At 44.0% G+C, this 12,891-nt stretch overlaps 1 protein-coding gene and 1 pseudogene across 9 annotated transcripts in view; both read right to left on the reverse strand.

The window, feature by feature from the left end:
* The window catches only part of Ralgps1 (Ral GEF with PH domain and SH3 binding motif 1), a 325,831-nt gene that overhangs the window by 207,676 nt on the left and 105,264 nt on the right, over window positions 1-12,891 (reverse strand). The gene's annotated exons all lie outside the window — the stretch shown is intronic.
* LOC101611663 lies at window positions 1,473-3,501 on the reverse strand (annotated as a pseudogene).

Consider the following 12,891-nt stretch of genomic DNA (forward strand, 5'->3'; position numbering starts at 1 on the left):
AATTTTAATAAATTCAATCCAACAATATACCAAAAGGCTTCTACACTGTTACCAAGTAGAACTTACTGCAGAATGCAAGGTCTTTTTTGTTTGTTTTGTTTTTAGTTTTAATATTTATTAGTAGAAATAGATCTTCTGTGCATACTTTGTGCTGATATAAATTCTACATACTTTTAAGCATTTTTCTTTTGACTTATTTGGGGTTTTCTGACCTCCAACTAAGCTTAACATATTTTCTATGCATTTCATTTTTATACTAATTTTTAAAGACTTTAACACTAAATTTCAGAAACTGTACATAATGCATACTCTACTTAATCGAAAGAACTGTTTGAAATTTTAAAAGTCACAAAAAAGAATAAACATCAAATAATCTATGTCTACCTTTTATTGTTACATGTACAAATAGGGAAATATTTGTTCTGAATTAAATATTGCTGGCTTTATAAGTCAGATTGTCAGCGACACTTCAGTAAATTAGCTCTCTTAAATTACACATTAATTCACATTTCTATCAGAGATGATCTTGTCAATATTAAGCACTGTACCATATGTAGCATAAGCCCAAAGGCTTAAATGAGAATCAAACTTGTAGTTTTTAGCCTGGATATTTTAACCATAAAATTATGTTTCTGTATACATATTTGTGTGTGTGTGTGTGTGTGTGTGTGTGTGATACACACACACACATGCACACATACACACGCCACATGTTAAATTATCACTTCAAGTAACTTAGATATATTTAGTAAACATCTAGCCAAACATCCTTAGAAAAATTTAGTACCAATGTCTAACCCAGTACTAAGCCTATAAACCTTGATAATCTAAGTAGGGTTACTATATTAGTAAGAAAAAGAATATTAACCTTTAATATACTGAGTTGAGCATATACAAAAGTGCCTGGCATGACAAAATTATCAAAATAAAATACCTTAAAGGTTATTTGGTTTTAGCAATATTAACTATTCTATACTTTTGGATAATTTAGCATCTATATTTTATTAAAAAATTTTTGTTTATTGTTATTTATTTACTTGAGAGCGACAGAGAGAGAAAGAGGCAGAGAGAGAGCGACAGAGAGAGAAAGAGGCAGAGAGAGAGAGAGACAGAGACAGAGACACACAGAGAATGGGTGCGCCAGGGCCTCCAGCCACTGCAAACAAACTCCAGATGCATGTGCCCCTTATGCATCTAGCTAACGTGGGTCCTGGGGAATTGAGCCTCGAACCGGGGTCCTTAGGCTTCACAGACAAGCACTTAACAGCTGAGCCATCTCTCCAGCCCTAACATCTATATTTTAAATTTTATATAAATGACCTCTTTTAACAAGTTTTTAAAAAGCACACAAAAATAGTTCAATCTGTCATTTTTTCATCTTGGTTAGTGCATCACAAGTAACTCAACAAAAAAAAAACTTGCTGGACTATTCAGTTTAAGTAAGATATGATATATGAACAAAGCCCATCATTTCATCCATCGTTTGCTACCCCAAAGCCTAGAACAGGATGCCAGCAGGCCGGACACGTGCAGTTCTCTGAGAGCCACCCATCGATATAGTGAATGTGAAATTCATGCATACGAGGTAATTGCCTGAGCTTATTTCCAGTTTCATAGTCACTGATACAAACACTACAGATTTCGATTTCACTGAACTCACTATCAATGCCATTATGCTCATAGCTCTTCATGGCAAGATTGTCAATCTGCTTTTTGGTTAACCCATGAATTGGATCATTATCATCACCTTCGTTTAGTTAGAAGTAAGCAAGGCACAGAATAGGTAATGTGCCAGTGTCAACTAAACTGCTTGTATTCTGCAACTGTCTGCTACCTCTATTGCCACTGTTCAGAGCCTGTGCTGAGTGGTCTCATTTCCACCTAGCATTTCGGAACTATCTTCTTGGGCCTCCCTGTCTTGTGAGGAACCTTCACTATGCTGACTGCTATTGTTAGCTGTCACTCAATTCTAAGCTCACCTCTAGCAAATGCTGATCATTTCTCTCAATCTCTGACTCAGACTCTGCCTCCGATAGAGAACTCAGTTCTCCAAACCCAGTCATGATATGCCTTAAAACTGACCAAAGAGCCACTGAGGATAACTCAACAAGCTCATTTCTCAGAAATTCTCCGAAGAGAAGAATTGATGCTAACAGAGGTTTGAATATCTGACCTCTCTAAAAGAGAAACAGTGTGGCAAAAGCCCCCACTGTAACTTTCAACTGTATTGCCCTACTCTAGATCAGGGTGTACTTACAATACTATCCCGGTCTCTACTTTCTCCAGGAGGAGTCCTCCTTACTTGAATGAAGGTCTAGTGTAATTGCTGGATGGTGTTGTACAGCAGCTGGAGATTTGCCAGTTTCTTCTTCTACTACTGTTACTCTTGACACAAGTCTTGAATTAGAGAATGGGGTATTTGTAGTATCTATGTTCTCACTTCTGTTCTATAAAGACACTTGTTCCACCTCTCCTCCTAACAGGCCTTCATCACATGCTCTGCTGGGCAGGTCTACCTTCCCTTTGGTAATCATGAGAAGCAGTACCTCTCTGTCTCTGAACTGGTGAACGGCTTCGACCACTGAAAATAGAACGTAATCTTATTGACTCTAATCTTTGGTTTGTGTTCCTCACAGTAACATTGGTTCTAGCTCCATTTTCCCAAATGCTGCTCCAAAACACTGCCCCTCCCTTTGCCTGAGATCACTACCATCTGAATGGTTTGGGTGACTACTAAAATTAGTGCAAGGAGCACTAGTTCTAGGAATGTCAACTCTTCCTCTGATTCTATTCAACCTTTCTAATGTTGAAAACAAGCCTGCCATTGAATTCTGCCCCCTTGAACCACGGCTGGTTCTACTACCACTGAAATTTATCGAGGTTTGGTTTCTTGTTCGTCTAGCCACAGGGCTGGTTGATCTTTGTTGCCTGCTTCTAATGCAATCTCTGTTAAAAGCTGACATAGGAATGTCCGTATTATTTTCACTATGAATTTCAAATCCTCTGTTCTCATGAATTATGTGGATTTCCAGACTAAACCAAAATTTGCCTCTGTTGGGGTTTGTTTGACTCACAGCTCCCCAAGTTTGATTTTCATTTTGGCCACTTCGAGTTGTGTTTCCTGTGCGCCGAAAGTGTTCAACCATTCACACAAAGAGCCTTCATCTGAGCTTTCTCTCAGGACTGGCAAGTCTCCGTTACTTGACCCGTTTCTTGAGTCAGGCTGGGATGCTATTTGTTTCTTTACTCCGTCTAACCATTGATGAAGCTCTTCTGATGTTATTTCTCCACGAATGCCTTAAAGATGATGGTCTCTCACTACATGATAGTCTTCATCAGTGAGTTCATTAATAAACTCATAACAGGCTTCTTCTCTGTGGAGACGCTCTTTCTGCCATCTTCTCTTATTTTCACAATGAGTATGGTCTTGAAATAAGATTTCTTTCACCACTACCACCTGATCTGGATCTAGACTGATTCATACTGAGACTCCTGACCTCCTTATTTTCTTTTCAGTATGTTATTAATATATACAATGGTATCTATTCTTCCATTGTTTGTGCCTTTTTCGACAGCTGCCCATCTCCCCAGGGACTGGCTGGCCTGCCTCCGGCAGGAAGAAATGTCCACAGCCTGCTACTGTCCTGTGGGGTACCAGTGGTGGGAGAAGGGAGGCCGCCACACCCTGGGTGCTGCTGCGTCCTCAAAGTGTCATCCTGTAGGAGAGAAGGCTGTAACAGGTAGCCTTTGGCCCTTCTCCCAAACCTCTCAGCACCCAGCCACCCACTTCACGGAACTGTGACACGCAGCCATCAGTTGGGGACCAGTGTGTCTGCCCAAGGTTGTTTTAACTTTAAAAAAAAAAAACAATTAATATGGGGCTGAAGAGATGGCTTAACAGTTAAGGCATTTGCCTGCAAAGCCAAAGGACCCAGGTTCAATTCCCCAGGACCCATGTTAACCAGATGCACAAGGGGGCGCATGCATCTGGAGTTTGTTTACAGTGGCTAGAAGCCCTGGCACACCCATTCATTCCCCCTCTCTCTCCCTCCATCCCTTTCTCTCTCTCTCCCTCTCTCCCTCTCTCCCTCCCTCCCTCCCTCCCTCCCTTCCTCCCCCTCTTTCTCTGTCGAATAAATAAATAAAAATAAAAAAATTTTGGCTGGAGAGATGGCTTAGCGGTTAAGCACTTGTCTGTGAAGCCTAAGGACCCTGGTTCGAGGCTCGGTTCCCCAGGTCCCACGTTAGCCAGATGCACAAGGGGGCGCACGCGTCTGGAGTTCGTTTGCAGAGGCTGGAAGCCCTGGCGCGCCCATTCTCTCTCTCTCCCTCTATCTGTCTTTCTCTCTGTGTCTGTCGCTCTCAAATAAATAAATTAAAAAAAAATACTTAAAAAAAATTTTAATGAGTTAAAGTGGGCTGGAGCAATGACTTAGCAGTTAAGGCATTTGCCTGCAAAGCCAAAGGACCCAGGTTCAATTCCCCCAGGACCCATGCTAACCAGATGCACAAGGGGGCACATGTATCTGGAGTTCATTAGCAGTGGCTGGAGACCCTGGCACACGCATATGCATTCATTCATTCATTCATTCTCTCTCTATCTCTCAAATAAATACATTTTAAGAATCAATTAATGTAATTCTCCATAGTAACAGACCAAACACTTTAAAAATTCAATATCCATTCCAGAGCAGGGGCTTTCAACAGACTAGAGCATATAAGAAAACACACTTAAACTGGTAAAAGGCATTTATGAATTATTTGTAGCTACACATAACCTAGTGATGAAAGACTTCCTCTAAAATCTGAAATAAGCCAAGGGTATCTTCCCTCATACCACTTCCATTCTACTCTGTATGAAACTTTATAGCTAGTGCAATATGGCAAAAACAAAAATTAAAAGCTTTCAGTTCAGAAATAAAGATGATTATGTTTATTCACAAAGATGCCATCTACATAGAAATTCCTACGGCATCTACAAAAATATTATTAGAAAAGATAAGTGAATATAGTGATGTTACAAAATATAAAGGGCATGTTGTAAAATCATTTATGTTTCTAACAAACTAAAAATTAGGATTGCAATTAAAATAAAGTAACAGTTGGTTTGGAGAGATGGTTTAGCGGTTAAGGTGCTTGCCTACAAAGCCTAAGCACTCATGTTCGACTTTCCAGGTCCCACATAAGCCAAATGCACAGTGACACAAGCACGCTAGGTTGCACATGAGCACAAAGGGATGCATGTGTCTGGAGTTTGACTTCAGTGACTGGAGGCCCTGGCATGCCAATTCTCTCTCTTTCTCACTCTTGCATTAAAAAAAAAAAAAAGGCATTCTGGGCTGGAGAGATGACTTAGCAGTTAAGGAATTTGCTTGCAAAGCCAACTGACCCAGGTTTGATTCCCAAGGACCCACGTTAGCCAGATGCACAAGGGGGCACATGCTTCTGAAGTTCGTTTGCAGTGGCTGGAGGCCATGGGGTGCACATTCTCTCTCCCTCTTTCTCTGTCAAATAAATAAACAAATAAATAATATTTTTAAAAGGGAAGTCTGTTGTGCTTTCCATAAAAAATTAAGATAGCCGGGCGTGGTGGCGCACGCCTTTAATCCCAGCACTCGGGAGGCAGAGGTAGGAGGATCGCCGAGAGTTCAAGGCCACCCTGAGACTACATAGTGAATTCCAGGTCAGCCTGAGCCAGAGTGAGACCCTACCTCAAAAAACCAAAAAAAAAAAAAAAAAAAAAAAAGATAAAATAACATTTACTACCACTCAGAAAATAAAATATTCAGGGAAAAATCTAACAAAAGATGTGTTAAACCTAGACACTGTAAACTATGTAACATTACAGATGATCTAAACACATGCAAACTTACTGTGTTCATGAGTTTTTAGTGGCACACACCTTTAATCCCAGCACTTGGGAGACAGAGGTAGGGGAATCACCATGAGTTCAAGGCCACCCTGAGACTACCCAGTGACTTCCTTGAAAAAACCAGGGAAAAAAATACATGGAGGGCTGGGGAGATGGTTCAGTAGTTAAGGCCCTTGCCTATAAAGCCTAACAACCTGAGTTCTATTCCCCAGTACCCATGTAAAGCCAGATACACAAAGTGGTGCATGCATCTGGAGTATGTCTGCAGGGACCAGAGGCCCTGGTACACCAATTCTCTCTTCTCTCTGTGTATCTCTCCCTCTCTTTCTCTGCCAGACATGGTGGCACACGCCTTTATTCCTAGCATTTGGGAGGCCTGAGGTAGTAGGATCACTGTGAGTTCAAGGCCAGCATAAGACTATGTTGTGAATTCTAGGTCAGCCTGGGCTACAGCAAGACCCTACCTTGAAAAAACAAAAGTAAAAAATAAAAATACATGGAAATATTTAGTGCTCATGGTTCAAGCGACTTAGTATTACTAAGATGTTGCTTCTCCCAAAGGTTAATCTATGGATTCAATGCAACCATAATCAAAATCCCAGAAAGTTCTTCAGGTGAAGCATAACAAGCCTTTCTAAGCTTCACATAGAAAGGCAAAGAACTAGAATAGCCAAGATTTTCAAGTATGAAAGTTTTAAGGATGTATATTGCTAACTTCAAAAGGAACAGGGGAGTGAGAGGGGAGGGACTACAAAAGGACGTAAGACTCTTAGGGTAATGTACATGTTTATTACTGAAGAGGTTAGGGTTTCCTGGATACAAACTTATTTTAAAGCTCATCAAATTATTTATCTGTTTATATCAATGATAACTCAATGAAACTATAAAAAAAACTTCTCATTCAGTCCTTGGGTCCAATTTTTGAATAGTCATATCATCCTCTCCACTTTGCAGACAGGAAGACTGAGCCTCAGTGGGGCTAAGCAATGTAACCATGATCATATAAATATAAACCTAGGTCCTTCTCATACAACCCTCCAGATACTGTGCTTAGAGGAAGAGATGCAGAAGAGACATGAAGTGCTGTCTATGGAACACACATGGCTGGAGCCAGGGACCTTGTGAAATTGGCCTATTACCACTGCCTATTGATTTTTCTCCTTATTATATTCCTGTCCCCTCTCAAAATAAAGAAACAATTTGTGGACAAGTCTCCTGTCTACACAACCTTCTCTATTCATCACACTATGGGATGGGTCTCATTTCTATTTTACAGGTAAGGAAATGAAGACATCAGGCAGAGAAAGTACTTGCCCTTAACCCCACAGGTAGGAAGCAGCAGCATCAGGTTTCCTATGCAGACTTTCTTGCCTATAGGATTTGTGCCACACCCCCCCACACACATACAACTGCTTGAAATTTTACAGTTGCTCTGAAAGTCAGAGCCCAAACAAACCCTCCTTCCCTTACAGACAAAAATTATAACCAGCTGCTCACCAAAGGTTCTGTTTTGTGTTATTAATTCACTTAAAAGGAAATTTGGTTTCTAACCAGCACTCATGTCACATCCACGTTCAAGAATGGAGAAAAAAGAGCCAAAGTTTCTCATGTGTTGCTTGCTGGTTTCTATAGCCAGAGCTAACTCCAACCCCCATGGGCCCTTCCCCACTTTTGGGCAGATCTTCTGGGCCCAAAAGGGAATCCACCCTCCACCCCCATCTCCATCACGCGTAGGGTTGCAGGAGTCCTGTTCCACCATTTCCGGTGTGACAGGAGATCACTGCCACAGACAGAGTAATCACTAGGAAACAAAGAGCAAATAACAAATGTGAACTCAGAGCAACAGCAGATGAGAGAGGCAGCTGCTCAGGCTTCCGGTGCTGGCGCCACACAGATGAGTCTGGTGCTGAAAGCCATCTTTTCCATGCCTTGGCCTCAAATGGAGGACACCTGCATCATCCTACTTCAGTCTACTGTTTGAACGGGGGGGGGGGGCAGTACTGCATACATGATAACAAGAGGGATGGGAATGCACCAAGTGGATAATAACATATAAGCTTAGAAGCTGTGCTAGGTCCCAGGAAATGGCAAAGAGCACTGGGTAATCTCTGTGTTCCTAGAAGGAAACAGATAACTAGTCCTACCATACTACTGGGCAAGAGTGAAAATGCTAGCTATAAGGGGCAGTGGGTGCCTGCCAGGAGTAGGTGAGGGTAGACTGCACCTCTTTGCAACTATAATGACACCCCATCTTCTAAGGGCCAACTGGACACTGCTCATGCAGGAGGCAACCTATAGGTGATGGGCTGGAGGGAATACCAGTGAGCGTAGATGTGGTGGGCTAGTATGGGGGTCACGAGGTCCACCACTGGCTATTAGCGTCCAGAGGCTTCTGAAGGAGGACAGCCTGCCTTCTGCATAGTGATGAAGCCAGGAAAGGCTAGAAGCAGGTCAAGAACATACCAGACTTTGCCTTTAGAAAGATTTTTCTGGCTCCAAAGGGGAGGCTGAGGACCAGGACTGATGTGGGGTGACGACGTAACCAGGCTGTTGCCACTGAGGGAAGAGAAGTGGCAGTGTCTTAGCTGGGTGAAACAGAGGGAAATGGTCTGAGAAAACTGCCCAGCACATGACCTGAAAGATGGGTTTTAATGATGTCAGCGAAACCGATCTCTCCACAAATGAATGCCTGCTGGCAACAAGCCCCCATTTCTCAGGGCCAGACACTGTGATTCCAAGGAGAAGCAAGGACACAGAAGGCTTGTCCCACATCCAACAGTGACCTTGGCTTTTTGGAATGCTCATGTCTTCAGACAACAGGCTAGAGGGTCAGGTCCTGCCTCACAGCAGTGTTTCCCTGAACCACAGCACCCCACTAACTGGAAAGCTGTGGGGCTGCATAGAGCCCTGTGCTCCAGAAGATGGACCTGCGCACACATCACAACACAAATACTAGAGATGCTGGATCAGCACTCTAACTCCACAAAAAAGAAGGTAAAAATGAAGTTACAGCAGCCCCTTCCCACATGCACAATGCCTCTTTGTCCCAAACACCTCTGCTCTCAATGCCCCACCTTCTCCCTAGCCAGATATGCCTTTAAAAAAAAAAAAAAAAAAACTCTTTCAAAGGAGAAAGTGTGTGTGGGGGGGGAATTAACATGGGATTTTTTTTATAATCATGGAAAATGCTAATAAAAATTTTAAAAAAATAAAAACTCCACTGAACAGGCCTGTCCAAGGCCACAGACAGCAAGGAAGGGACACAGTCAGCACCAACCCAGACCTCCCCTTGCATGCCTTGACTAATGCTGAGCACCTAGTTTGTGCCTGGCACCTAGGGAAAGTGCTGATAACACTCTGGTTCCCAACCTTCTGAAGCTCAGGACAAGCTCACATCTTTCTTCTGGGCAGCCAAGTTCCTGATTGTTCGGACTCCTCACACTGCTGTCTCCCCTACTGCTCTAGCTTATACCTTCCCTGTCGGTCTCCTCCTGCTGCCCCACCTCAGGGGCTATAGTACCTGACCTGGTTCCCCTCTCATCCTGGTCCACCAAGTTTCATCTATGCTCTGCCTCAGTTTCCACATGTCATAGTCATTACAGTCACCAGAAGTCCTTCATCTACAAAACTCTGAACTCTGAACACCCTTTTCCCTCTACAACTTCCTGACCCCTCCGTCCCCTACTCCTACTTAGTTTGTGCTTTGCTCACATCTCCTTCTTTAGTTTTCCATGCTGTTGGCACCCCTGGTCCTTTTGGCTTCTGCACCCCCCCCCCTCCAGTTAATCACTGTTGATGCCCTCCACACTGACTTTCTTAAGCTGTGTTCCCAGCCCCTCATACCCTAAGGCCTTATGTTCTACCCACTTCCAGGCCCAAGCCTTCCCTCTGTTCACCTTAACACCAGAGCTGCTTCTCTTCTTGGCCTTTAAGGTTGCTTCATAATCAGTCCCACAACAGGCCTTCCCCTTCCTCCATCACCATCCTACCCCCTTACATATTTAGACCCTACAAAGGTCCCCCCTAACCAGTCTCTCTGACTCCAATGGGGTGTATCTCAGAGTAAACATCCTAAACCACAGATCTCTCCATGTCGTTTCTCTTTTAAAATCCTTCAGTGGTAAGCTCAGACTCCATAAGCTCAGACTCCATAGCTGGACACCTTCAACCTCTCTTTCCAGCCTCACTACTCTCATTGTCCAATCAAGAACTTCTACTCAAACTAGCCCCCTACATGTATCCCTGCTCCTCAAAGGTTCCAGGGGCCCTATTCCTCCAGCTTGGTGCTTAGCCACAGAGTTTTTGACACTGGGCCTTGAGGCTCCTCTCTTGTCACCTCTTTGCTAAAGACCTCACTAGGTATGAGTCCCTGGCCCTTGAGTCATGTCCAGGGTCTGGCAGGAGAGACTTGGGCACGTTTTTGTGATAACCAACTCATCTTCAGACATTGTGTGTACCTGTGCTCTGCAGTGCTCTGGGCTACCACTTTCCTGGTCCCATATTCAACACCCCCCATACACACACACTCACGGCCTGCTTTTTAACACCCCATGGCCCTGCTACTTCCTTGTCTGCTGTTGATTTGAATATCTGCCTTGCACTGGGCTGCAGCACCGATGATTCCCTTCCTGCTGGTTTCACCGGCCTTGGCAGAGTAGACTGATGCGTGACTGAGTAAAAGTGGGGCCAATGGTGAGGATGGGACAACATGGATGGGGCAGCAAGGAGACCAGAAGAAACACTGCCACCAGAGCCGCTCTCTACCTTGCTGGGTTCAGTGCCTGCTGCAGCTCACTTCACCACATTTCACCCACTGGACACATAGCCATTGCCTCTGCCCTAGCTGCAGCTGGCAAGAGAATAACATAGTGACTTCTGGGAAGTCCTTGGCCTCCACCAGCATCCTGGCAATGCTGCCCTGGAGGAGCACAGAACGGGGTAAAGCTGGCTTACCTTTCCTCTCCCCAGGACAGCAGGTAACAAAGCAGCATGAAATGTGGCTAAACACATCACTTGTCTTTTCACTCTGCTGAAGCTCTTTTTTCAATCCTCACTCCATTCCCTACATCACCAATGAGATATAAGCCCTCTCAACTTCCCAAGGTCCACTGGCAATGCCCCCAACTCCATGACAGTGAGTCCCCACTCAATGTGTGAAGCCCTGGGGACACCTCAGTGCAAGTGTCTCCTAGACCTTGATCTGGCCATCTGAACACCAGGTTTGCGGGCTGCAGATGCAGCACTCAAAGCCACTTTGCTACTCAAGTGCTGCCTCCTACAGGGTGCTGGTTCCTACACAGCCTTCACTTAACATCCTGTTGTACAGTAACCTCCCTTCCATAATGCCCAGAGCCAGCTCAGACTCTGAGCAGGTGGGAAATGGTAATAACAAGTTTTCTTTCCTTTCTTGAATTTTCTATTTCTTTTTTAATTTTATTTACTTGAGAGCGAGAGCAAGAGAGAGACAGAGAAGACGGGGGGAAGGGGAAGAGAGAGAGAGAGGGTGAGAATGGATGTGTCAAGGCCTTCAGCCACTGTAAATAAACTCCAGACACATGAGCTACCTTGTGCATCTGGTTTACAGGAATCCTGAGGAATTGCAACTTGATCCTTTTGCTTCACAGGCAAATACCTTAAGAGGTAAGCGATCTCTCCAGCCCAACAAGTTACTTCTTGCACATAGCATTGAACTAAGTTATCACATACCTGTTATAAAGTAAAACCCAGGAAAAATAAAAATAATTCCCCCAAGATGTGCACGAGGAGATGAAGCACAGGGAGAATAAGGAACTGTTAAAGTGTCTGAGGTGGGATGGGCAAAGCCAGACTCGCAATTTCACTGGGTCAGTCCTGGCCCTTCAGCACTGTGCAGAGTTAGTGAACAACACCTTAGCTTTGACAGGATCTTGGTCTTAGTAGAGCCCAGACCATGTCCATTTATAGCACGTTCTGAAAACACATCTCCTGTGGTGCTATTCCACACTGAAATGAATGACAAAAACAGCCTGGCATTTGGACTGGCTTCTAAGGAGCATCTAGGGGAGTTGCTGTTCTGGGGACTAAAAACTGGGTAAAATGATAGATTTCATGGAGAATGTCAGTACAGACAAAATGTGACCCTAAATATACTCTCTCAGCAGGCCACCTCTACCAGGACCCCTCAGACAGACCTCCTGCAGCCTTGTCTGAGCCTTGGCAGCCAGGAGTCCACCTGGGCCCTGCCACCCGAAGTAAACCAGTGACAGTGGGGTCCTAGGTAACACTGTATAAACTTAATGCAGCTGGAAGCAGTTATGCCTCAAAATCAGATCTGCATTAACTTGTCAATTCTCAATAAAAATCAGTGACTTGTCAGGAACCAGGGCAGTGATGGCACCATAATCATAACTTCTATTTTCTTTACATTCTTTCACCCATAACTCCATGTGCAAAGCTTCCTCTGAGTCCTGAAACAAGGCTCTTGTGGGTCCTCCTCACAGAAATGAGCAGAAGTCACAATGAGCCACAGTTCTACCCCCAGTGACCAAACCATTTGAAAATCCCAATCTTCAAATGGCTGAGCTCATAAAACAGTGCCCTTGCTTTGTGGGAAGTGGTCATACCACAAAGCAAGTAGTCTGGTGATATGCTCCCTGAACTGGCCCGCCCATGGCAATGAACTCAACCCAAGCCACAGAACACTCCCCTCTCTCAGTTACTCACTCAAGTAACTGAAACACAACAGGGTCATGTTGAAAGAATTCAGGGGCCAATGTCAAAGGACTTCCATTGGCCAAAGACAGGCCAAGTTATGTGTCAGAAAGAGCCTGACCACAACTGAATGAAAGACAGGATGTATAAACATCCACAAGCTCATTTCAGCTGAGAAACTGCTTATCAAAATCAAAATAACATGGTCTGGGGAGATAGCTCAGCAGTTAAGGGCACTTGCTTGCAAGGCATGATGACCTATGTTCAATTCTCTAGCACCCACATATGTAAAGCCAGATGCAGAGTGGTGCAAGCATCTGGAGCTTGGT

The sequence above is a fragment of the Jaculus jaculus genome, chromosome 1 (assembly GCF_020740685.1).
Source record: "Jaculus jaculus isolate mJacJac1 chromosome 1, mJacJac1.mat.Y.cur, whole genome shotgun sequence".
In the NCBI taxonomy this organism is placed as follows: Eukaryota; Metazoa; Chordata; class Mammalia; order Rodentia; family Dipodidae; genus Jaculus; species Jaculus jaculus.